Genomic DNA, 19,817 nt, shown 5'->3' on the forward strand with positions numbered 1-19,817 from the left:
TTTACAAATTAAGCACTAAAATATCATGTTTTACAACAAATCAAGAGAAAAAGCAGTTCAATACTTTGCGGAGGCAGACCGGAGGAGACAGGAGTTGCCTCGATGGCGCCCCCAACAAGATGGCACCACAGGCAACTGCCTAGTTGGCCTGGCGGTTGAACCGCCTCTGCACACACTTATAGAAAACCCAAAGATCATAGAATTCAAGTAAGACTTACCTGATTCTTGAAAAAAGCAGGGAAGATATGATGCGGTTGGAGGAAAGCAGATGGATTTCCTTTTTATACTCTTCGTCTCATAGCCAGAAGCATAATTAAGCCTCTTTTGGGGATAAGCACGATGATCCGATCAGCTGCCGTAGGAAACACCCCAGATTGCGATAAGGCCACGACGCCCTTTCTTTGATGAGCAAATAGCCATGAATTGTTTCTTAATTGACCTTCTAAGTGTTCATCCTCACCAGGTTTCACCATGGTGTGTGGGCAAAGGACACTCTAATTGACTGCTCATTGTAATTAATCCGAGAAGCAAGTTTGCCACATCATCAAGTTGGTCTTCAAACACAGAAGGTCTCCATCAATGATGTGGTGGAGCAAGTGACCATTAAGATGTACTGCTTGGGTACTTGGAAGATCAATCAATGACATTTGACTATTGCCTATCTATCTCTATCTTCTATCTATCTATCTCTATCTTCTATCTATCTATCATCTATCTATCTCTATCTTCTATCTATCTATCTATCTATCTATCTATCTATCTATCTATCTATCTATCATCTATCTATCTATCATCTATCTATCTATCTATCATCTATCATCTATCTATCTATCTCTATCTTCTATCTATCTATCTATCATCTATCTATCTATCTATCATCTATCTATATATCATCTATCTATCTATCTATCATCTATCAATCATCTATCATCTATCTATCTATCTCTATCTTCTATCTATCTATCTATCTATCTATCTATCTATCTATCTATCTATCTATCTATCTCTATCATCTATCTATCTATCTATCTATCTATCTATCTATCTATCTATCTATCTATCTATCTATCTATCTATCTATCTATCTATCTCTATCTTCTATCTATCTATTTATCTATCTATCTATCTATCTATCTATCTATCTATCTATCTATCTTCTATCTATCTGTCTATCTATCATCTATCTATCTCTATCATCTATCTATCTATCTATCTATCTATCTATCTATCTATCTATCTATCTATCTCTATCTTCTATCTATCTATCTATCTCTATCTATCTCTATCATCTATCTATCTATCTATCTATCTATCTATCTCTATATTCTATCTATCTATCTATCTATCTATCTATCTATCTATCTATCTATCATCATCATCATCATCATCATCATCATCTATGTGGAGCCCCCGGTGGCGTAGTGGGTTAAAATCTTGTGACTTGAAGCTTGGGTTGCTGACCTGAAGGCTGCCAGGTTCGAATCCAATCTGAGGAGAGCTCGGATGAGCTCCCACTATCAGCTCCAGCTCAATGCTTCCCACAAGGATGGTAAAAACATCAAAAAACATCTGGGCATCCCCTGGGCAATGTCCTTGCAGATGACCAATTCTCTCACACCAGAAGAGACTTGCAGTTTCTCAAGTCATTTCTAACACACACAAAAATCATCATCTATCTAAAGTTAAAGTATGTATGTATGTATGTACCATATATACTCGAGTATAAGCCAGCCCGAATATAAGCCGAGGTACCTAATTTTATATATATATATATATATATATATATATATATATATATATATGATAACTTATTGACTCGAGTATAAGCTGAGTGTCACTCCACTCCCAGGTTTCGAACTGCCAACCTTTCGGTCAGCAAGTTTAACAGTTTAACCTGCTGTGTCACCGGGGGTTCCTTTGCACACCCCTAATTAAATATTGGCTTTAACTATGAATAGGTTTTTAATTGATTTTTTTTTGCACACCCCTAGTTAAAACCAATTAAAAACCTATTCATAGTTAAAACCGCAGCACTTCTGACTTGATCTTAAATGCCTCCTTCTTTAAAAGCCTGTTATTGTTGTTGTTGTCGCCATCATTATTTACTACTACTACTTCTACAGTATTGTCACTATCAGTGTTGATAATAATATAGGTATTGAGTTCAGGGGGAAAAGTTGTTAGCCCTAATTTGGCACCAACACGATTGAATAAAAAGAGTTAAGCTCTATAACCTTGGATGTGGATGCAATTTGTCAATGTCATGTTCTTGTATTTTGTGCGTATTTATTTCTCTCACGTTCTTTCAGTCCTGAACATAAACAAACTTACGAATGTTTAAAACCTTTGAGAGTTGTAAAATATGTGGGAAACAAAACCACTCCCCATCTTCACTACCATGACTTTTGAGTAGACATTGTTTAATATATTCCAATCAGCCTGTCCATCCGGTCTTTGTTGGAGCACCCGTCCAATTGTACTCTTATTTCTTGCATTCTGTACTCCGGGGGTTGTGAATATTTCGAGTTATTTTTGGAGTCCCTTCACCTAGCGCTTCCTCTCTTCCTCCCTCTATGTCCACGATTGTCAATGTCGAGGTTGGTGATGCCACCATGGGTTTTAGTCTGAAGGTTAAAGATACTGAACATAATTTGAGGATAGGTTTCTGACTCATAGCTATACACTTCTGTTGGATACCACTTGCATGTATTGTTGTGGTCATATAAATATTGGCACAATATTGCAATCGGAAACATTGTCAATATGTATCGATGGGTGGTGACGGTGACAGAGAAGGCATATTGTCTTTTGGAGTGTCCATGACTACAGTTGTCAAGGGAATGCATCTCAACCACACACCAACATTAGGAGAAGGTTGCATCAGAATCAGGCTGGGAATTCTGCCTCGTTGAAAGAATGTGTAATTTACATTTCAAAGATCCCTGGCATCTCCTGGGAAAAGTTCTCAGGCTGATAGTCAGGTTGTGAAGTAACCTTGTCAGATGAGTCATATTCTGTGAGACAAGCTGTCTAGATGCATTGAGACAGCCCAGCAAGTGTTTTCTAACTCTCAAGAGCAGTGGTTCTCAACCTGTGGGTCCCCCGGTGTTTTTGGCCTTCAACTCGCAGAAATCCTAACAGCTGGTAAACTGGCTGAGATTTCTGGGAGTTGACATCCAAAACATCTGGAGGCCCAAAAGTTGGGAACCAATGTCCTTGTCAGGATGTGAAAGCCCAGCATTCATAACAGCTGAACTCTCCACATCCCGTCAGAGCAATGGGAGGTGGGAGATAACCTGAATGATAAGAGCCATCTGGCCAGGAGGATGGGTTTTATGGCCTGCTCTGGTTGTTCAAGCCTGGGAAAGGACTACATAAGAGATACGTGTGAATATGGAAAGGGGGGACGGTAGGAGGTAGATATACTCGGGGTTTGGTGGGAATACGTTAGTTCTAGCTTCGTTTTCAACTTGTAAAGAAGGTCTTCAATAAAGCTTTTCCACGGAACTGCCTGTGTGAGCCTGCTTTGAGTCCTATAGTTTTCAAGAGCTGACAGTTCTAGTCCATTTGCAGAAAGCTGACACACTAATTCGTCTAAATCAGGTGTACTCAACCTTTGGTCCTCCAGGTGTTTTGGACTAAAATCCCAGATGGTTTACCAGCTGTTAAGAATTGTGGGAGCTGAAGACCAAAGCAGCTGGAGGACCAAAGGTTGAGAACAACTGATCTAAACCAACACACAGGAAACATCCAGTTGTAGGCCAAAAACATCTGGGGACTCCAGGTTGACAACCACTGCTCCAGAGGTTTCTTACTAACCATGGAAGAAAGAGTTGGCCAAATGTGGCCTCCATGCTACTGTTGGTTCTTAATATAGTAGGCCAAATATAATGGGTCACGAGAACCCATTGAATCAGTAGGATTGACTTCGATGTTGAGGTGCCATTCAACAATCCATCCAATAGGTATGATCTAATTGGAGCTATTAGGACTCAAGTCAATATGATTGATCCATTAAATCAATGCGATGTACTTGCATGTTGGCTTACCACTTAATAATGGAGTCTATAGGTCTACTCTATCTGGGACTAACTCATATTGCTTGTGTGTTTTAGCTGGAGTTTCCATGATTTTGTAGGTTTTTATAATTGCATAGTTTGTAAGGCTGTGAGCCACTTTAGGTCTCGATCCAAAGCAGGAAAAGTGGAGTACAAATAATATTAATTCTAATGCTATTACTAAGAGAAAAATGCTCAAAACATACCCTGTTTCCCTGAAAATAAGACATCCCCTGAAAATAATAATAATAATAATAATAATAATAATAATAATAATAATAAAACTTTATTTATACCCCGCCACCATCTCCCCGCGGAGATAAGACCTAGCAAAGTTTTTGTTTGGAAGCATGCCCGCCGAACAGAATACCAGAGCATGCAGGATCAGTAAGTGTATGTACCATAGATTGTTCTACATGGAAATAATGGTAGTAACAAGAAATTCTTGATAGGATTCACAGTTTGTCTAGTTATGCTGGTTTGTGATGACAAATACTGTACAGTATATAATAAATGTTCATTTTTTTGTTCAACAATAAATGTGAATTCTTCTTCATGGAAAAATAAGACATCTCCTGAAAATAAGACCTAGCACATCTTTGGGAGCAAAAATTAATATAAGACACTCTTGTTTTTGGGGAAACGGGGTACTTAGGCATGTAAAGAACACTCTACAATAATAAGACTGCAATGAAAAGTTTATTGAAAAGCAATTGGAAATCCGCAGCGATAAGCCTTCAGCTTCTATTCAGGATGGAATTCAATATAAATGTATTTGGAGTAGCATTTCCAGTTGTACATTTCCACATCAAGTCAACATCAAATGCAATTCATGTTGATATTAGTAGAGATAAGTTAAGAGAAGGTTTAGAGATTAGTACATCAGACAAGCAGGTGGCTTAGTAAATCAGACAAATTAATGTTGAAATTATGTGCCAACTTTTGAACTCATCATACAGAAGCTGCGATCTGGATCAGGGAGATATAGAGAGTGATGAGCAGCCATCATCCAGCCAGAAATGTGACCAGATGAGGAGATCTTCAGTAGTTTCTTCATGCTGTTGACTTCACGTTCATCTTTGAGGATTCCACGCATAGTCGTTCATTTTATGACCTGTAGATGCTGCTACAGCTGCCTTGAGGGCATGGCAGGCTGCCTGGAGAGTAAAACTTGGTGCTGAACAAAGAACGGTGGGATCCGGCACGACTAGCATTTGCCAGACCTCCGGAAACACATGGATTGCATTGGTCAATGTGCAACGGCTGGTCGGGACAATACAGAGCTGGTCCTGGGATGGAGATTACAAAGGGAGGTGGTTGGATGGTCACTGTCGAGGCTGGACAGTACGCATAGCACTGTTGTCCGTCACAGGACATTTTGGATGCGAAGAAATTCTGTCAAAAACAATAGTTAATAGATCATTGATCATAGAACCATAGAGGTGGCAGAGACCGCAACGGCCTTCCGGTCCAACCTTTTGATATTCACCTATTCGTTGACCACACCCTAGAAAACTCTACAGGGTGATTCATCATTCAACCATTGTTTCATTCAGTATATTCAGGATGAAATTAATGAATAGGACTCAAGCCACCAAGATTGGATAGGATGCTTGTTTCGTATAGTAAGGGTTTGGGAAGCTGGTGCAGAAATATAGCTTCAAAATTGTCCAGTCTTCCTAGTCCAGTGGTTCCCAACCTTTGGGGCTCCAGGTGTTTTGGACTTCAGCTCCCACAGTTCCTAACAGCTGGTAAAATGACTGGGATTTCTGGGAGTTGACGTCCAAAACACCTGGAGGCCCAAAGTTTGGGACCCACTGTCCTACTCCAAGGAGAGCTGGACAATTCTACTCAATCTGCAGAAAGTTGACACACTAAATCATCTAAATCAGGAGGACTCAAACTTTGGTTCTCCAGGTGTTTTGGTTTACCAACTGTTAAGAATTGTGGGAGCTGAAGTCCAAAGCTGCTGGAGGACCAAAGGTTGAGAATCACTAATCTAAACCAACATACAGGAAAACCCAATTGAAAAGTCCTATGGGGATTTACTAGACTTATTCATATAGCATGGTGTTGAGGACTGAACAATGGACCAGAACATCTGGAGATCAGGATTTGAATCCCAACCCATAGGACAAAAACTACTTAGTTTTCTGTGTTGTTGAAGGCTTTCATGGCCAGAATCACTTGGTTGCTGTGAGTTTTCCGGGCTGTATGGCCATGTTCCAGAAGTATACTGACGTTTTGCCCACATCTATGGCAGGCATCCTCAGAGGTTGTGAGGTCATTACTTAATTTTCCTTGGTCTAGTCACACTCCCTAAGCCCCAGAGAAAGAAAATGACATTTTGTCAAGAAAACTCTAGAAGAGTGTTACCATAAAATAGAATTGGTTTGAAGGTCTATAACAAGGAATAGTTTATAACAGTAAACCCTACTAAGGAAGAATCTATAACTTGGACTAATATGATTTTTTCAATGGAATGAGAAGATCAGAATAATAATAATAATAATAATAATAATAATAATAATAATAATAATAATAATATTTATATACCGCCCTATCTCCTCAAAGAGACTCAGAAGACTATATCATCTTCTAAGGAGCTACTGAAAGGTTAGATGTCCACCTCTAAGGGGATGATTCAGAGGGATGACAAATTAGTCTCAACTTTAAAAATCACCTTCCAATAATGGAGATAATTTTTTCCCTTGGACAACTCCTTTAAAATTCTAAATTCCTGGAGAGTGGATTCACCACCTTAAGGAGATAGAAGTCACCTCCACCATTGGTGGAGAAAGAGGCCTTCACAAAAGGAGACCCAACTTGGAAGCCTTTCTTCCATATTGAGCAGAAGCTTCCATGGCCATTCCTTTTCTAATATTGAAACTCCATCATTGGGAAGGGTTCCATAATGGGTTCTGGAGGTATCTGGAGGTCACACCAGAATCGGCAAGTTTCCTAAATCGTCAAGATAGAACCTAAATACCAGGATTAGATCTACATCAGTCCTGGAATGCTGTTGCTTAATTCTTTTTTCCATTGAAAGTAATAGTAGGGCATTTGTAAGAATGGAGACACAAAGAAGAAAGGTTAAAAAGCATGGAGAAAATCACTCCCACTCCTGTCCACCCATTCACCATAATCCCATCAGGGTTTAGAAAGCAGTTGTCATTCCACCCTGACTACGTAGAATTGCCCTTCTCTGCTTATAGGACGAGAATACTTCATCCAGCTCTCCACCCCAGAGAGAAGCCAAGTAAGAAGTTTTAAAATGTCTGAAAACAAAATCTGGATGTCCTACCGGATTCATGGAGCTGCAGATGGGAACAGAAGCGAGTGACAGAAGCGAGTGGAACGATAGTGACCGCATTGCAGCGGATGCTTTTTATACCCTTTCCATGGGAGCCAATGACTTCTTTGAATGTTCTCATTTGCTGCGAATCCCAATGTGAATCACCTGATATTGCATTTAGAATGTCAGGAATTAATTACTTTTCCGAATTATGAGTACGGTTTACTAATGAGCACAGAATAAGTCATTCCGACACAACACCCCATATAACACCTCTTTACAAAAGGACACCTAGCTTTCTTCCAGGATTGCAAATGTGACTTTTCTTTGTCAGTTTCCTCTTACCAAATTCTGGACTGGTTGAGCTAGAATGGACATATTTGCTAGGAGGCATTTTTCATTGTTTCTAAGACGACATTGGAAGCTTGAGAAATATGTGTATTTCTAGCTGCCAACTTAGTCCATGTCCCTGACTTTGGGAGTAGTGTACATTTGCTCAACAAAAGTCAATGAAAAATGTCTCCCATTTCCATGCTTAGGCAAACTATTGCAACCTCAATTATTGTCTTAATTATGACAGCAAAAGCTCATTAAAGTTGTCAGCTTGGCTGGCTCTAAAAGGAAATGAGAGAAATTCATGTTGGATGAGGCTATCGGTGAATAGTCATGGTTTTCTTTTTCATCTCTGAATAAGAGATGGAAAGAATATTCAAAAATATTTCAAAAATTGTTGTTATTATCATTTTTATTAAACTACTAGCTGTGCCCGGCCACGCGTTGCTGTGGCAAAGTATGGTGGTATGGGAAATAAAGTATTGAGGAACTGGTGGTAGTTAAGGTAAAGGGTAAAGGTTTTCTCCTGACATTAAGTCCAGTTGTGTACGACTGCACACTGGATCATATGGCAGTGTGGAGTCAAGATAATCCAGTTCAAAGCAGATAACATAAGATTATAAATGGGTTATATAGCTGTGTGGAAGGGCCTTGTGTCTACACTGCCATATAATCCAGTTCAAATCTGATAATCTGTATTTTATAGGCAGTGGGGAAGAGGCCTAAGTGAGGCCTAACTCTGCCTGTCCCATGGGCTGCGTGGGTTGCTAGGAGACCAAGAGGGCAGAGCTTAGCCTTTTAACTGGCAGCAATTGGATAAAAACAATTATTCCTCTCCCTCTAATTAGGATTTTATTTTTATTTTATTTTTGTTGTACAAACGTAGAGGCATGGATAAGAGTTTGTGCTGCCAAGTTTAGTGTTTCTGGGATGTGTAGTTTTGTTGTTTTGTCCTAGGCCAAAATTTCATTACCCTTTTATATATATAGATTAACAATAGAATACAGTGAAAGTGTGGCAACAATGTCATGATAGAAAAGGTGGGTGAAATAAAGAAAGAAGAATATAGAAGAGCAAGATAATAAAAAGAGAAAAATGTATGTATATATATGTATATAGTAAAAAAATATACATATACATAAAAAAAAGAAAAAGTAAAAAAAAAATAAAAAAAATACGGCGACTTTCTTTAATCCTTAGTGGTTAGGGTCCATTCGTTTCTTTCCTCTAAAATTACTCATTGTCCTTCTGACCCTAGTGTTTCTCCCATTATTAATAATCAATTATTTCTTCATTCTTCTGAAATAATTTTCTACTAATTCCCAGTCCATTTGTTTTATGGGGTTTCCCGAGTTCTTTTTAAGAAAAAAAGTTAATTGGTCCATATCTTTAACCTCCGTCACTTTAATTCTCCATGAGTCCAGGTCCGGTATTTCTTGTGATTTCCATGATTTCGCAAAGACAATCCTCGCAGCCCTCGAGAGATATGTAAACAGAATGTCTTCATTTTTTTGTCAAAATTAAGTCCTTATCTAATAAACCTAGAAGATAATATTCTGGTTTCTTTGGAAAAGTTCTTTTGAATATTTTTTGCAGCTCCTCTTTGTCCAATAGTTAGTAGTTATTTTTCAAGTCCACCATAGATGAAAAAAACTTTCCTCATGTTCCAAGCACTTCCAAAAATTTTGGAATATACATTTTGGATAATTTGATCATTAAAATACTCTTTTTTATTGTTGAGAAACCACAACCAGAAGAATCCTGAACCTTTGCTATTTGAGACGTATTCTGTGCAAAATTCGCATGTAACTGTTTTTTCTCAGTATTTTCAGTATTTTCTGCATAGGAAGTAGAGTTGTGCATTGAATTCGTTCCTACTGTTTGTACCATTTCTTTTGTGTCTTCCTGTTTCTTCGGGAGCACGAAATGGGAAACCCCCTCCCCACACGAAAATCTGCTCGATAAAAAGCCTGCTTTTGTCTGCACCTGAGCACCTTCCAGAACTTGCCTCCTTGCCTTGGAAAGAGAGTACATGTGTGGTGTGCAGGCCCAGAAAGCACACACGCCTGCCAGTACCTGCAGTTGAGCACCTCTTACTCTAAAGTGAGAGGCGCTCGGCTGCAGGCGCATGCACTTTCTGGGTCTGCCTGTATGCCATGCCACACACGCACCCTCTTTCCAAGGAGAGTGTGTGTGTGGCATGGTGCACAGGCACCTCTTACTCTATAGTAGAAACAGCAGATAAGAAGGCTACCAAAACACGTACTGGGAAGGGGAGCCTGGGTGGTCTGATTTTCAGGGCTCCAAACCAAAAGCAGATATTTACCCTCTCGATTTTGGGAGGCTCCCAAAATATGGACCGGAGCCCTGAACAAAATCAAATGGTGCAAGGTTTATTTATTTATTTATTTACAACATTTTTACCCCACCTTTCTCACCCGAGGGGACTCAAGACGGGATACAACACCTGGCAAAATTCAATGCCTATTCAATTATGTTGCCTATGTTTTGTCCTATGTTGTTTGGGCCTCTGCCCCATATAAGCCACCCCGAGTCCCCACGGGGAGATGGTGGCGGGGTATAAATAAAGTATTATTATTATTATTGCCAAACAAATCAGTAAAAATTAACAACATATTTAAAACCATTAACAATAATCAATAAGAATACATATTTACCCCGAAAGCACAACCCGCTCCCCAGGGAGATCAGGCAGGCCCCTACCCTCCTCTCCTTCCGGAAGAACCTAAAAACCTGGCTCTTCCAAAAGGCCTTCGATGATTGATTAATTATTAATTATCTCCCATTTTGATATATTTTGCACTTTGGCACAGATCCTTGTTTTACTGTCCTGCTTTTAATATTTTATGCTATATGTTGATTACTATGATTTTTTTTATTGATATTGATGTTTTACTGTTGGAATAATTGTTTTATCATTTTATTGTTGTATGTTTCGGGCTGGGTCCCCATGTAAGCCGTTCCGAGTCCCCATTGGGGAGATGGGGCGGGGTATAAAAATAAAGTTATTATTATTATTATTATTACCCTAATAGAAACAATAATAACAATAATCAATAAGAATACAGGCTTACCCCGAATGCACAACCCTAATAGGAAACATCTTTCTCTGCCTAAAAAATAGTATCTGAATGTAGAAATGATAATTCCTGGACAGAAAATACTGTTTCCTAGGAATAAAATGTTTTCTATTAAAAAAAAAAACCCTGAGTTTTCAATCAAGTCAGATTGTCCACATTCTTTGTGACTTTCCTCTGAACTTGCCTTATGCCTTTTGCACTTCGTTTATTCATTCTTTCACATTGTAATTATTTCTTTAAACATGAACTCCGTGTGTGAATATGTATGGAGTTAAATTGTTTTTGTAGAGCTCTCTCTCCCAAAATGGTTAGGGCTAAGAGGAGTGTGGCATTTAAAAATTAAACATGAATCCACGTGTGAATATGTATGAAGGTAAATCATTATTATTTTTTTATTTCTCTATTTCCCAGAATGGTTGAGGACAAAAGAAATGAAGCATCTGGCCATTTAGATATTCCTTAACTTCCTGATGTGTGGCTCTGATTAGAAAGAATGACCAAATATCTTTACTATTTGAGAGTTAATGTGAGGACCTTTCAATATTCAATGGCATCTAATTTTGAACATTCAGCAGTCTCAATCCAATGGTTGGTTGGATCTAGAGTAGACTGAATGAATCTTGGTCAGGCAACATTTGGTTGGTATTTGGATCTAAAGAAGACTCGTGGCATTTAGAGACCAAAAATCACCACTAAAAGTATATTTTGGTGTTGACGTTGTGTCTTCAAGTAATTTTCAACTCATGGAAACCCCTAAGGCGAACATCTCATGGGATTTCTAGGAAATATTTGTTCAGAGTGGGGTTGATATTGCTTTCTGTAAAAGGAGAACTTTCCAAAAATCACCAATGAAACTTGACCTGAGAGAGCGTTCTCTTCTAACTTTTTTCATTCACCAAGGAAAGAACTTCGCCACTCTTTTGCATTTTGTCTGAAGTGCTATCAGTGAAGAAAATGAATCACCAACTTCATGGAGCCACATAATGAAGGCAAAGTTGTTGCATATTTAGGCTCTGGGTTGGGTTCTTCATATCTTGCTTTCATTAGTCTAAGAATAATGAACATATCAAACATGCTAACATGCTGACTTGGAGGTTGATTTATCAGCTTAGGTTTCAGGATGAGGTAAAGTTGTGAACATATGATATTGATGGGCTGCAGGTCCCACCTACCTGGACTTTCATACCTAGAGCTTATGGAAGACTACATAATCCTGTTTCTTGGAATCAGATCTACCTCACATTTTTCATAGATGATATGTCTACTTCCCACGTTCACAATACTTTTGGGACATACTATGTATCCTTAGACACCACAAAAGAAATTCCACAACCTACCAGAGCTTTAGAAAGGAATATCTGACCCAGATCTGGGTCTAATCTGACCCAGATCACCAGATGTTCCACAATGGTGGTCTCCTACTAAACTCAGTTTAGTTTCCAAAATCAGGAAGGAGTAGTGATGTACAAAACTCATATTTTATATCCTCGTAGTTGTGCATCATTCATTTTGAAATACAATGTTCTTTGAGTTGCTCTGCATTTTCCGGGCTGTATGGCCATGTTCCAGAAGCATTCTCTCCTGATGTTTCACCGACATCTATGGCAGGCATCCTCAGAGGTTGTGAAGGATATTGGAAAGCTAACCAAGGGAGGTTTATATATCTGTGGAAGGTCCAGAGTGGACTCCAGTGGACCTCCAACAGACAAGATTGAGGATGTCATAGAAAAGTCTACATGATTGTTCAAAAAGATAACTTGATTGCATTCTGGATTAACATAATCTTGAACACCAAATCCCATAAATAAAGAATTGTTGTTGTTGGGTATAATAGTTAGATGGAAGTTGCAGTCCAGACCAAAACATTTCTTGGGTTAAAGTTTCTCAATTTATACTCTACATTATCTTGGGCAGAGGTTCTTCTTGTCCAATACAACCCAGTAGATCTCTTAACAACAGCCTACTTGGAGGACCGTTGAGGAGAACCTCAAAGAACCATGAGCAAGAAGATACTAGACCTTGAACAATAAACTTCTTGACCACTCCTTACTACTACTGAGCTTTCTTTCTTCTCAACAGAACAAATAGAGCCATTCAAGGATAATTCTCAACTTGATATTTGCTGTCAGCATGGTGTTCTTCTGCCCAACTCATGCTTAACTTAGTTGCGCCATTTCCTGCTCAAGTAAACATTCTTCTTGTGAGGTCTTCTGGGAGAACTTCAAACACAAAGGAGGAGCTTTGATCAGCCATCAGCCTACTAAGGGTCACCCACATGTTATTTGTCTGTTTGTGGCAAATTGCATAAACATAATGTCGTGTCCCAGAAAGGTAACCTAATGCAAGCTGTCGTCCCGTCAGCAATTTTTGTTCGTATTTCCCCCTCAATAGTACTTATTATTTGTGCTTATAAGACACCTACAAAACAGGTTCCTGAGGCATCGTACAATTACCTTGACGAAAGGATCATGCGACAAAATGCTTACAAATATGTGAAAATGCAATCCTCCTATGTAAATGGGATTTTAAAAAGGGACTGGGCTGGGATTATAGATCTGCAATGTCAAGCCGATTGTCACAATATATAAATAGCTGAAGCCGAATGTGGAATAAAGCAGTGGATAAAATCGTCAAAGTGTCATAGAGATCCAAATGGCCAATATTTAAAAGGATTAGAAGAACAAGTGCGTCTCATCTAAGAACAGAACAGACAGTGTTGAAACCAGACACATTTATAGTAGGGAGAACATTCTTAGAGTTGCTATGAGTTTTCCGTGCTGTCTGTCCATGTTCCAGAAGCATTCTCTCTTGATGTTCAGGCATCCTCAGAGGTTGTGAGGTCTGTTGGAAACTAGGCAAGTGGGGTTTATATATCTGCGAAATCTCCAGGTGGGAGACAGGTAGACTCCTTGAGAGGTGAGATGATCTCTCTTGTCTTTTGCTGAACGTAGCATTTGTTGGATTTTCTTGGTGGGTCTGAAGATAGTTTGTAGGTTGTGGTTCTTCACCAGGTTCCCTATGTGGTCAGTGGTTCCATTGATGTATGGTAAGAACACTTCCTCTGGGTTGCCATCATCTTGACTCTCGTAGCTTGTTCTTGACCTGTCTGTGGTGTCTGTGGTGGAGTCTCCATTGGCCTGGAGAGCCCAGTTGAGGTGGTTCAGTTCACCTTGGAGGAGATATGGTTTGCATGGTCTGCCAGGGCTTTGATTCTTCTCCTTTTTTAACCTGGGTAATGGTGGGAGTTTTTCTGTGAGTATCTATCCATATGTGTAGGTTTTCTGTCAACTGTGTGGTCCAATTGTTGACTGGGTTTGCGGATGACTAGGACATCTAGAAATAACAGTTTTCCTTCATTTTCTTTGTCTATGGAGAATTGGCTGTTTGCGTGGATGCTGTTGAGGTGGTCCAGGAACTTGTTGAGTTCTTCTCCATGGCTCCAAATGGTGAAGGTGTTGTCCACATATTTGAACCATATAGTGGTGTCATCCACATATTTGAACCATCTAGTGGGCTTTTTTGTTGCTGCTTCCAGGACTTGTTTCTCAAAGCGTTCCATGTAGAAATCTGCTATGACTGGACTGAGAGGGCTCCCCATGGCTACTCCATCCTAAAATCCATCCTAGAATCCATTGTCCCAACGGAAGTAGCTAGTGATGAAGCAATGGCGAAACAGGGCTGTGGTGTCTTCTGGGAAATTCTGGTTGATTCGTGTGATGATGTCTGCTACCGAGACCTTGGTAAATAGAGATACCACATCAAAGCTGAACATTGGTGTTTGTCATTGGTGTTAAGGTTGAGTTTGCTGATTTTTTTTTCTATGAAGTGGACTGAGTCCTTGATGTAGTGCGTAGTGAGCCCAATATGGGTTTGTAGCTGTGTGGCCAGAAATTTTGCCAGATAGTACGTGGGGGAGCCAATGACAATCACGATGGGTCTGAGTGGGGTGGAGTCCATATGGATCTCTTTCCGCTGAAGCTCTGAAGACACTTCTATCCAACCTGAGGTCACTCTCTGCTCATTCTTCTCTAAAGTTATATGGGTCTGAGTGGGGTGGAGTCCATGTGGATCTCTTTCCGCTGAAGCTCTGAGGACACTTCTGTCCAACCTGAGGTCACTCTCTGCTCATTCTTCTCTAAAGATGTATGGGTCTGAGTGGGGTGGAGTCCATATGGATCTCTTTCCGCTGAAGCTCTGAAGACACTTCTATCCAACCTGAGGCCACTCTCTGCTCATTCTTCTCTAAAGATGTATGGGTCTGAGTGGGGTGGAGTCCATATGGATCTCTTCCTGCTGAAGCTCTGAGGACACTTCTGTCCAACCTGAGGTCACTCTCTGCTCATTCTTCTCTAAAGATGTATGGGTCTGAGTGGGGTGGAGTCCATATGGATCTCTTCCTGCTGAAGCTCTGAGGACACTTCTGTCCAACCTGAGGTCACTCTCTGCTCATTCTTCTCTAAAGTTATATGGGTCTGAGTGGGGTGGAGTCCATGTGGATCTCTTCTTGCTGAAGCTCTGATGACACTTCTGTCCAACCTGAGGTCACTCTCTGCTCATTCTTCTCTAAAGATGTATTTTTAGAGTATTTTTCATACTTACTATCGTGGGTGGAAAGTTGAACCAAGGTTTGCATCCTATTGGGGTTACATGTCAGGTAATACCATTTACTCCATTCATATATCAGCTCAATAATTGATTCGGTAGCACTTCATCTCCTTACACGTCTTTCTTAAGTCAATGTTTTACATATCTGCTAGCTGTATCGGGGAAATTTCATAAAAGGAGGTTCTGCTTTTCTTGGAGAGCAAGCACTGAAGCTTGGTGACGTGATGGCATTCAGGAAATTGCAACCCGGAGTCATTTTTGGCCTATGGAGTTATAATATGAAATTCATCAGAAGGGCGTAACATTCACTATATTACACCCTGGTGAGGAGAAACTAATTGTCACTTAGCTGGGAGGGTCAATTATTTTCTTAGGCCCTAAACTATTTACTATAAAATGAGGTGTTCCCTTATGACAACGGATTAGGAAATCCAGGGTGGGTATCTCCATGCCTCGAGGAGATGTTGCTGAGTGTATAAAAAGCTCAACCTTGAGGGTTCTTGCAGAACAATTTCCCTCTAGACATTAGTCCTTTCAAGAACTGGTAAGTTCCCAGGGGTTTCTCAGGGCGGCGGATCCACTGGAAAACGTGGAGAAGAATAATGTTTTGTTGAAAGAGGTTCTTGTTAGCTAGGCGAATAGAGTTTGACAATCATGGTTAAGGATTTGAATCAAAGGGTGTATTGACGCTGTAGAATGGTGCATTTTGGTTCCACTTTAACTACTATAGTGGTGCTATGCAATCCTGGGAGGTCTAGTTTCACAAGGTCTCTGACCTACAAAAAGTGCTGACGCTTCGCCAATCTACAACTCCCAGGATTCCATACCATTGAGCCATGGCAATGGAAATGCCACGGAATGGAATGGAGCAACTTTTTGCCCTTTCTCACTGAAGCGGGACCTATTTATCTACTCACATTTGCATGTTTTCAAACTCCTAGATTGGCAGGAGCTAGGGCTAACAGCGGGAGCTCACCCTGTCCCACTGATTTAATTTTATTAATATTTATTAATATTTAATTTTATTAATATTTGTATGTATGTATTTTTATCCTTTACAATTTTATCTTGTAAATCGCCTAGAGCATCGTGGATGGAGGGCAATTAATAAGTAATTAAATGATGATGATGATGATGATTTGAACTGGCAACCTTCAGGTCAGCAGTTCGGCAGCACAAGCCATTGCGCCACCGCAATTGGATTCATTGGATGCCAATACAAAGTCTGGTGCATCCAATATGGCATCCAATGCCACCTTTCAGTATAGCGGCCAATATGATATTTAACGTAGCAGTCAATGTGGTGTCTGATGTCACATTGAAGATGGCATCCAATTCAGCAGCCAATATAGCAGTTGATGTGGGAGCCAATGTGCCTTGGCATATGATCTGGATTATTTGATTTTAATTTTTGTTTTAATGTTATTTTTTAATTGGTTGGTTTTGATGTTTTTGTTTATTCATTGATGTATGTATATATGTGGTATTGAATTGTTGCCTTTGTAAGGCCACCTTGAGTCCCCTTCAGGGTTGAGAAAGGCGGGATACAAGTATAGTAATATATATATATATATATATATATATATATATATATATATATATATTAGCTGTGCCTGGCCACACGTTGCTGTAGCGAAGTATGGAGGTATGGGAAATAAAGTATTGAGGAATTGGTGGTAGTTAAGATAAAGGGTAAAGGTTTTACCTTACATTAAGTCCATTATAAATGAGTTATATAGCTGTATGGAAGGGCCTTGAGTCTACTCTGCCATATAATCCAGTTAAAATCAGATAATGTGTATTTTATAGGCAGTGTGGAAGAGGCCTAAGTGAGGCCTAACTCTGCCTGTCCCCTGGGCTGAGTGGGTTGCTAAGAGACCAAGTGGGCGGAGCTTAGCCTTCTAACTGGCAGCAATTGGATAAAAACAATTATTCCTCTCCCTCTAATTAGGACTTTATTTTTCTTTTCTTTTTGTTGTATGAACGTAGAGGCATGGATGACAGGTTGTGCTGCCAGGTTTAGTGTTTCTGGGATGTGTAGTTTTGTTGTTTTGTCCTAGGCTGAAATTTCATTACCCTATATATATTTATATATATGGGATCGTTCTATGCTGAAAGCATTGTTCTCTCCCCCCCCCCCACTATCCTATTGCTTTCCTAAAAGATTGTAATCCTTCAGTAATTTACCTCCCAACGGGAGAAATGAATGACTTTGACCGTCTTCCTCCTCCTGTGATAATCTTTTCGCAAACTGACTTCTTGTTGAAGAAAAATTTGCAATTCAATTTTTTTCGTACAAAATTCATACACAACGCTTTTGTGAAGAAAATTGCAATTTGTGAAAGCATTCCAAAAGATTGTTTTCTGCACAGAAAACTCTGCTTTCTGATCAAAGCAACCATATACAAATTTTGTGTGTTGAACTGTCAAGAAATTTGCCATCTAGGTTACGTTTTTGGGAGAGATTTTTAACATTCGATAAAAACATTTTTGACCATTTTAAAATACATGTTTTTCAAGTTTCTTTCCATGTCTACTTTAGTCATGGCAGTCAAAGTGGCATCAAACTGATTTAATAGTGTAGATGCACTCTATTGTAGCTGGGTTTGGCAATAGGATTTGATCTGCATGTACCTTCATTCAGATGCTTGTTGACGCACCCTCAATGGAGCCAATATCATTGGGCCTGGGAGTAGTATTTTGGTTTATATCTACTTTCTACCAAAGTTTTGTAAGAATCTATAGATCTAAATTCATATCTGATTGTACTGAAATACAGGAATTCTACTTAATTCTGGGTGTAGGTTATGGGTCCAGGTTTTTTTTAATAGTGTCAGAAGCGACTTGAGAACATACTCCAAGTCATTTCTGGTGTGAGAGAACTGGCTGTCTACAGAGACGTTGCCCAGGGGATGTGTTACCATCATGCTGGGAGGCTTCTCTCATGTCCACACAAGCTAGTTCTGACAGATGGGAGATCACCCCATCTGATTGTACTGAAATACGGGAATTCTACTTAATTCTGGGTGTAGGTTATGGGTCCAGGTCTTTTTTAAATAGTGTCAGAAGCGACTTGAGAACATACTCCAAGTCACTTCTGGTGTGAGAGAATTGGCTGTCTACAGAGACGTTGCCCAGGGGATGTGTTACCATCATGCTGGGAGGCTTCTCTCATGTCCACACAAGCTAGTTCTGAGAGATGGGACATCACCCCATCTCACGGATTCAAACCAGGAACCTTCAGGTCAGCAACCCAACCTTTAGGTCAGGAGTTCAGCTGGCACAAGAGTTTAACCCACTGCGCCACCATGGCTCCCATGGGTCCGGGTGTAACAGGTTGGAATGAATGCACTTAGATCTAAATGGGTTGATGAACTCTGGTCTCATAAATGCTCCAAACTCAATTCTAGTCCCAATCCTGTGGTTTCAGACTCCTCTCAAGTCCTGCCAAGATGTCCAATGAGGGAAACCAGTGCTATTCCTGCTGCCCTGCTTCCACGGTGACCATCCAGCCACCTCCTTTCGTCCTGACCATCCCGGGACCTGCTCTCTACTGCCCTGACCAACCATTGGCTATTGAGCAGCACAACCCCTGTGTCGTCGCTAGCAGCGGAGGAGCCAGACCCGCCCTGCATGCCAATGGTGGCTCCAATTTCACCAGCTTCTACTCCCGGGTTTTGCCAAGCAGCATATACAACTATACCTACCGCTCATAGGAAATGATGGAGATGGAAAATGAAGCAAGAAGCCACACTTACGTCCATAACTGTCATTTGTTGTCCAAGGAGCTGAACATGTAATGTTCAACACCTCTAAAGTTCCGATTGTAATGCATGCTTTGCTTCCCCATTGTTCATTTTCATCTTGTCTATGTCTTCTTCTATGTGTGTGTTGTTGATGTATCTGGGTGTCTCTACATGAATCGAGACATGTACTAACCCAACTGCTATTCATTATTGGCTGTGAGAAAGAGGTGGAGATAAGCCTGCTGAGTTATCCAACCTGTCCGAGGTCTTTTATGGTGACCACCCAAAAAAGGGAAGCTCTTCTTGTTTCTGAAGGCCACCTTGTTTGTTAAACCGAATTGAATGTCTTCCTTCTTGTCTTTGTTTCTATTAAAACCATAACTAAAGTTGCATCCTCACACCATGGCTGCGCTTCTTCTTTGCATGACTAGAAGATATGTCCATCATGATGGAGGTGAGAAAGGGGACAAAGAATGTGTCCGACTTGTCAGTCTGGTCTGCATTGATTGACAACATCTGTCCAAAGTTTCAGACAGGATCTTCCCTAGAGCTGGAAGAGACCAAGAGACTTGCAATCCAACCACCTTCCATACAGGTCCTTCTTTGGAGGACCTGTGTGGAAGGTGGTTGGATTGCAAGTTGTGGAGGCTCCTTCTTTGGAGGCTTTTAAACAGAGGCT

At 40.1% G+C, this 19,817-nt stretch overlaps 2 long non-coding RNA genes across 2 annotated transcripts; one reads left to right on the forward strand and one right to left on the reverse strand.

Moving 5' to 3' along the window:
- Positions 1-4,740: 4,740 nt before the first annotated feature.
- LOC107983371 (uncharacterized) lies at positions 4,741-7,693 on the reverse strand. Its single transcript, XR_001730810.2, has 2 exons — positions 7,363-7,693; positions 4,741-5,453 (listed from the first exon to the last, which is right to left on the reverse strand). It is a non-coding gene; the product is annotated as an uncharacterized LOC107983371 (long non-coding RNA).
- A 4,576-nt stretch (positions 7,694-12,269) lies between these two features.
- Positions 12,270-19,536, forward strand: LOC107983358 (uncharacterized). Its single transcript, XR_001730803.2, has 2 exons — positions 12,270-15,936; positions 18,823-19,536. It is a non-coding gene; the product is annotated as an uncharacterized LOC107983358 (long non-coding RNA).
- The last annotated feature ends 281 nt before the right edge of the window (positions 19,537-19,817 follow it).

Source organism: Anolis carolinensis, unplaced genomic scaffold (genome assembly GCF_035594765.1).
Source record: "Anolis carolinensis isolate JA03-04 unplaced genomic scaffold, rAnoCar3.1.pri scaffold_14, whole genome shotgun sequence".
NCBI lineage: Eukaryota > Metazoa > Chordata > Lepidosauria > Squamata > Dactyloidae > Anolis > Anolis carolinensis.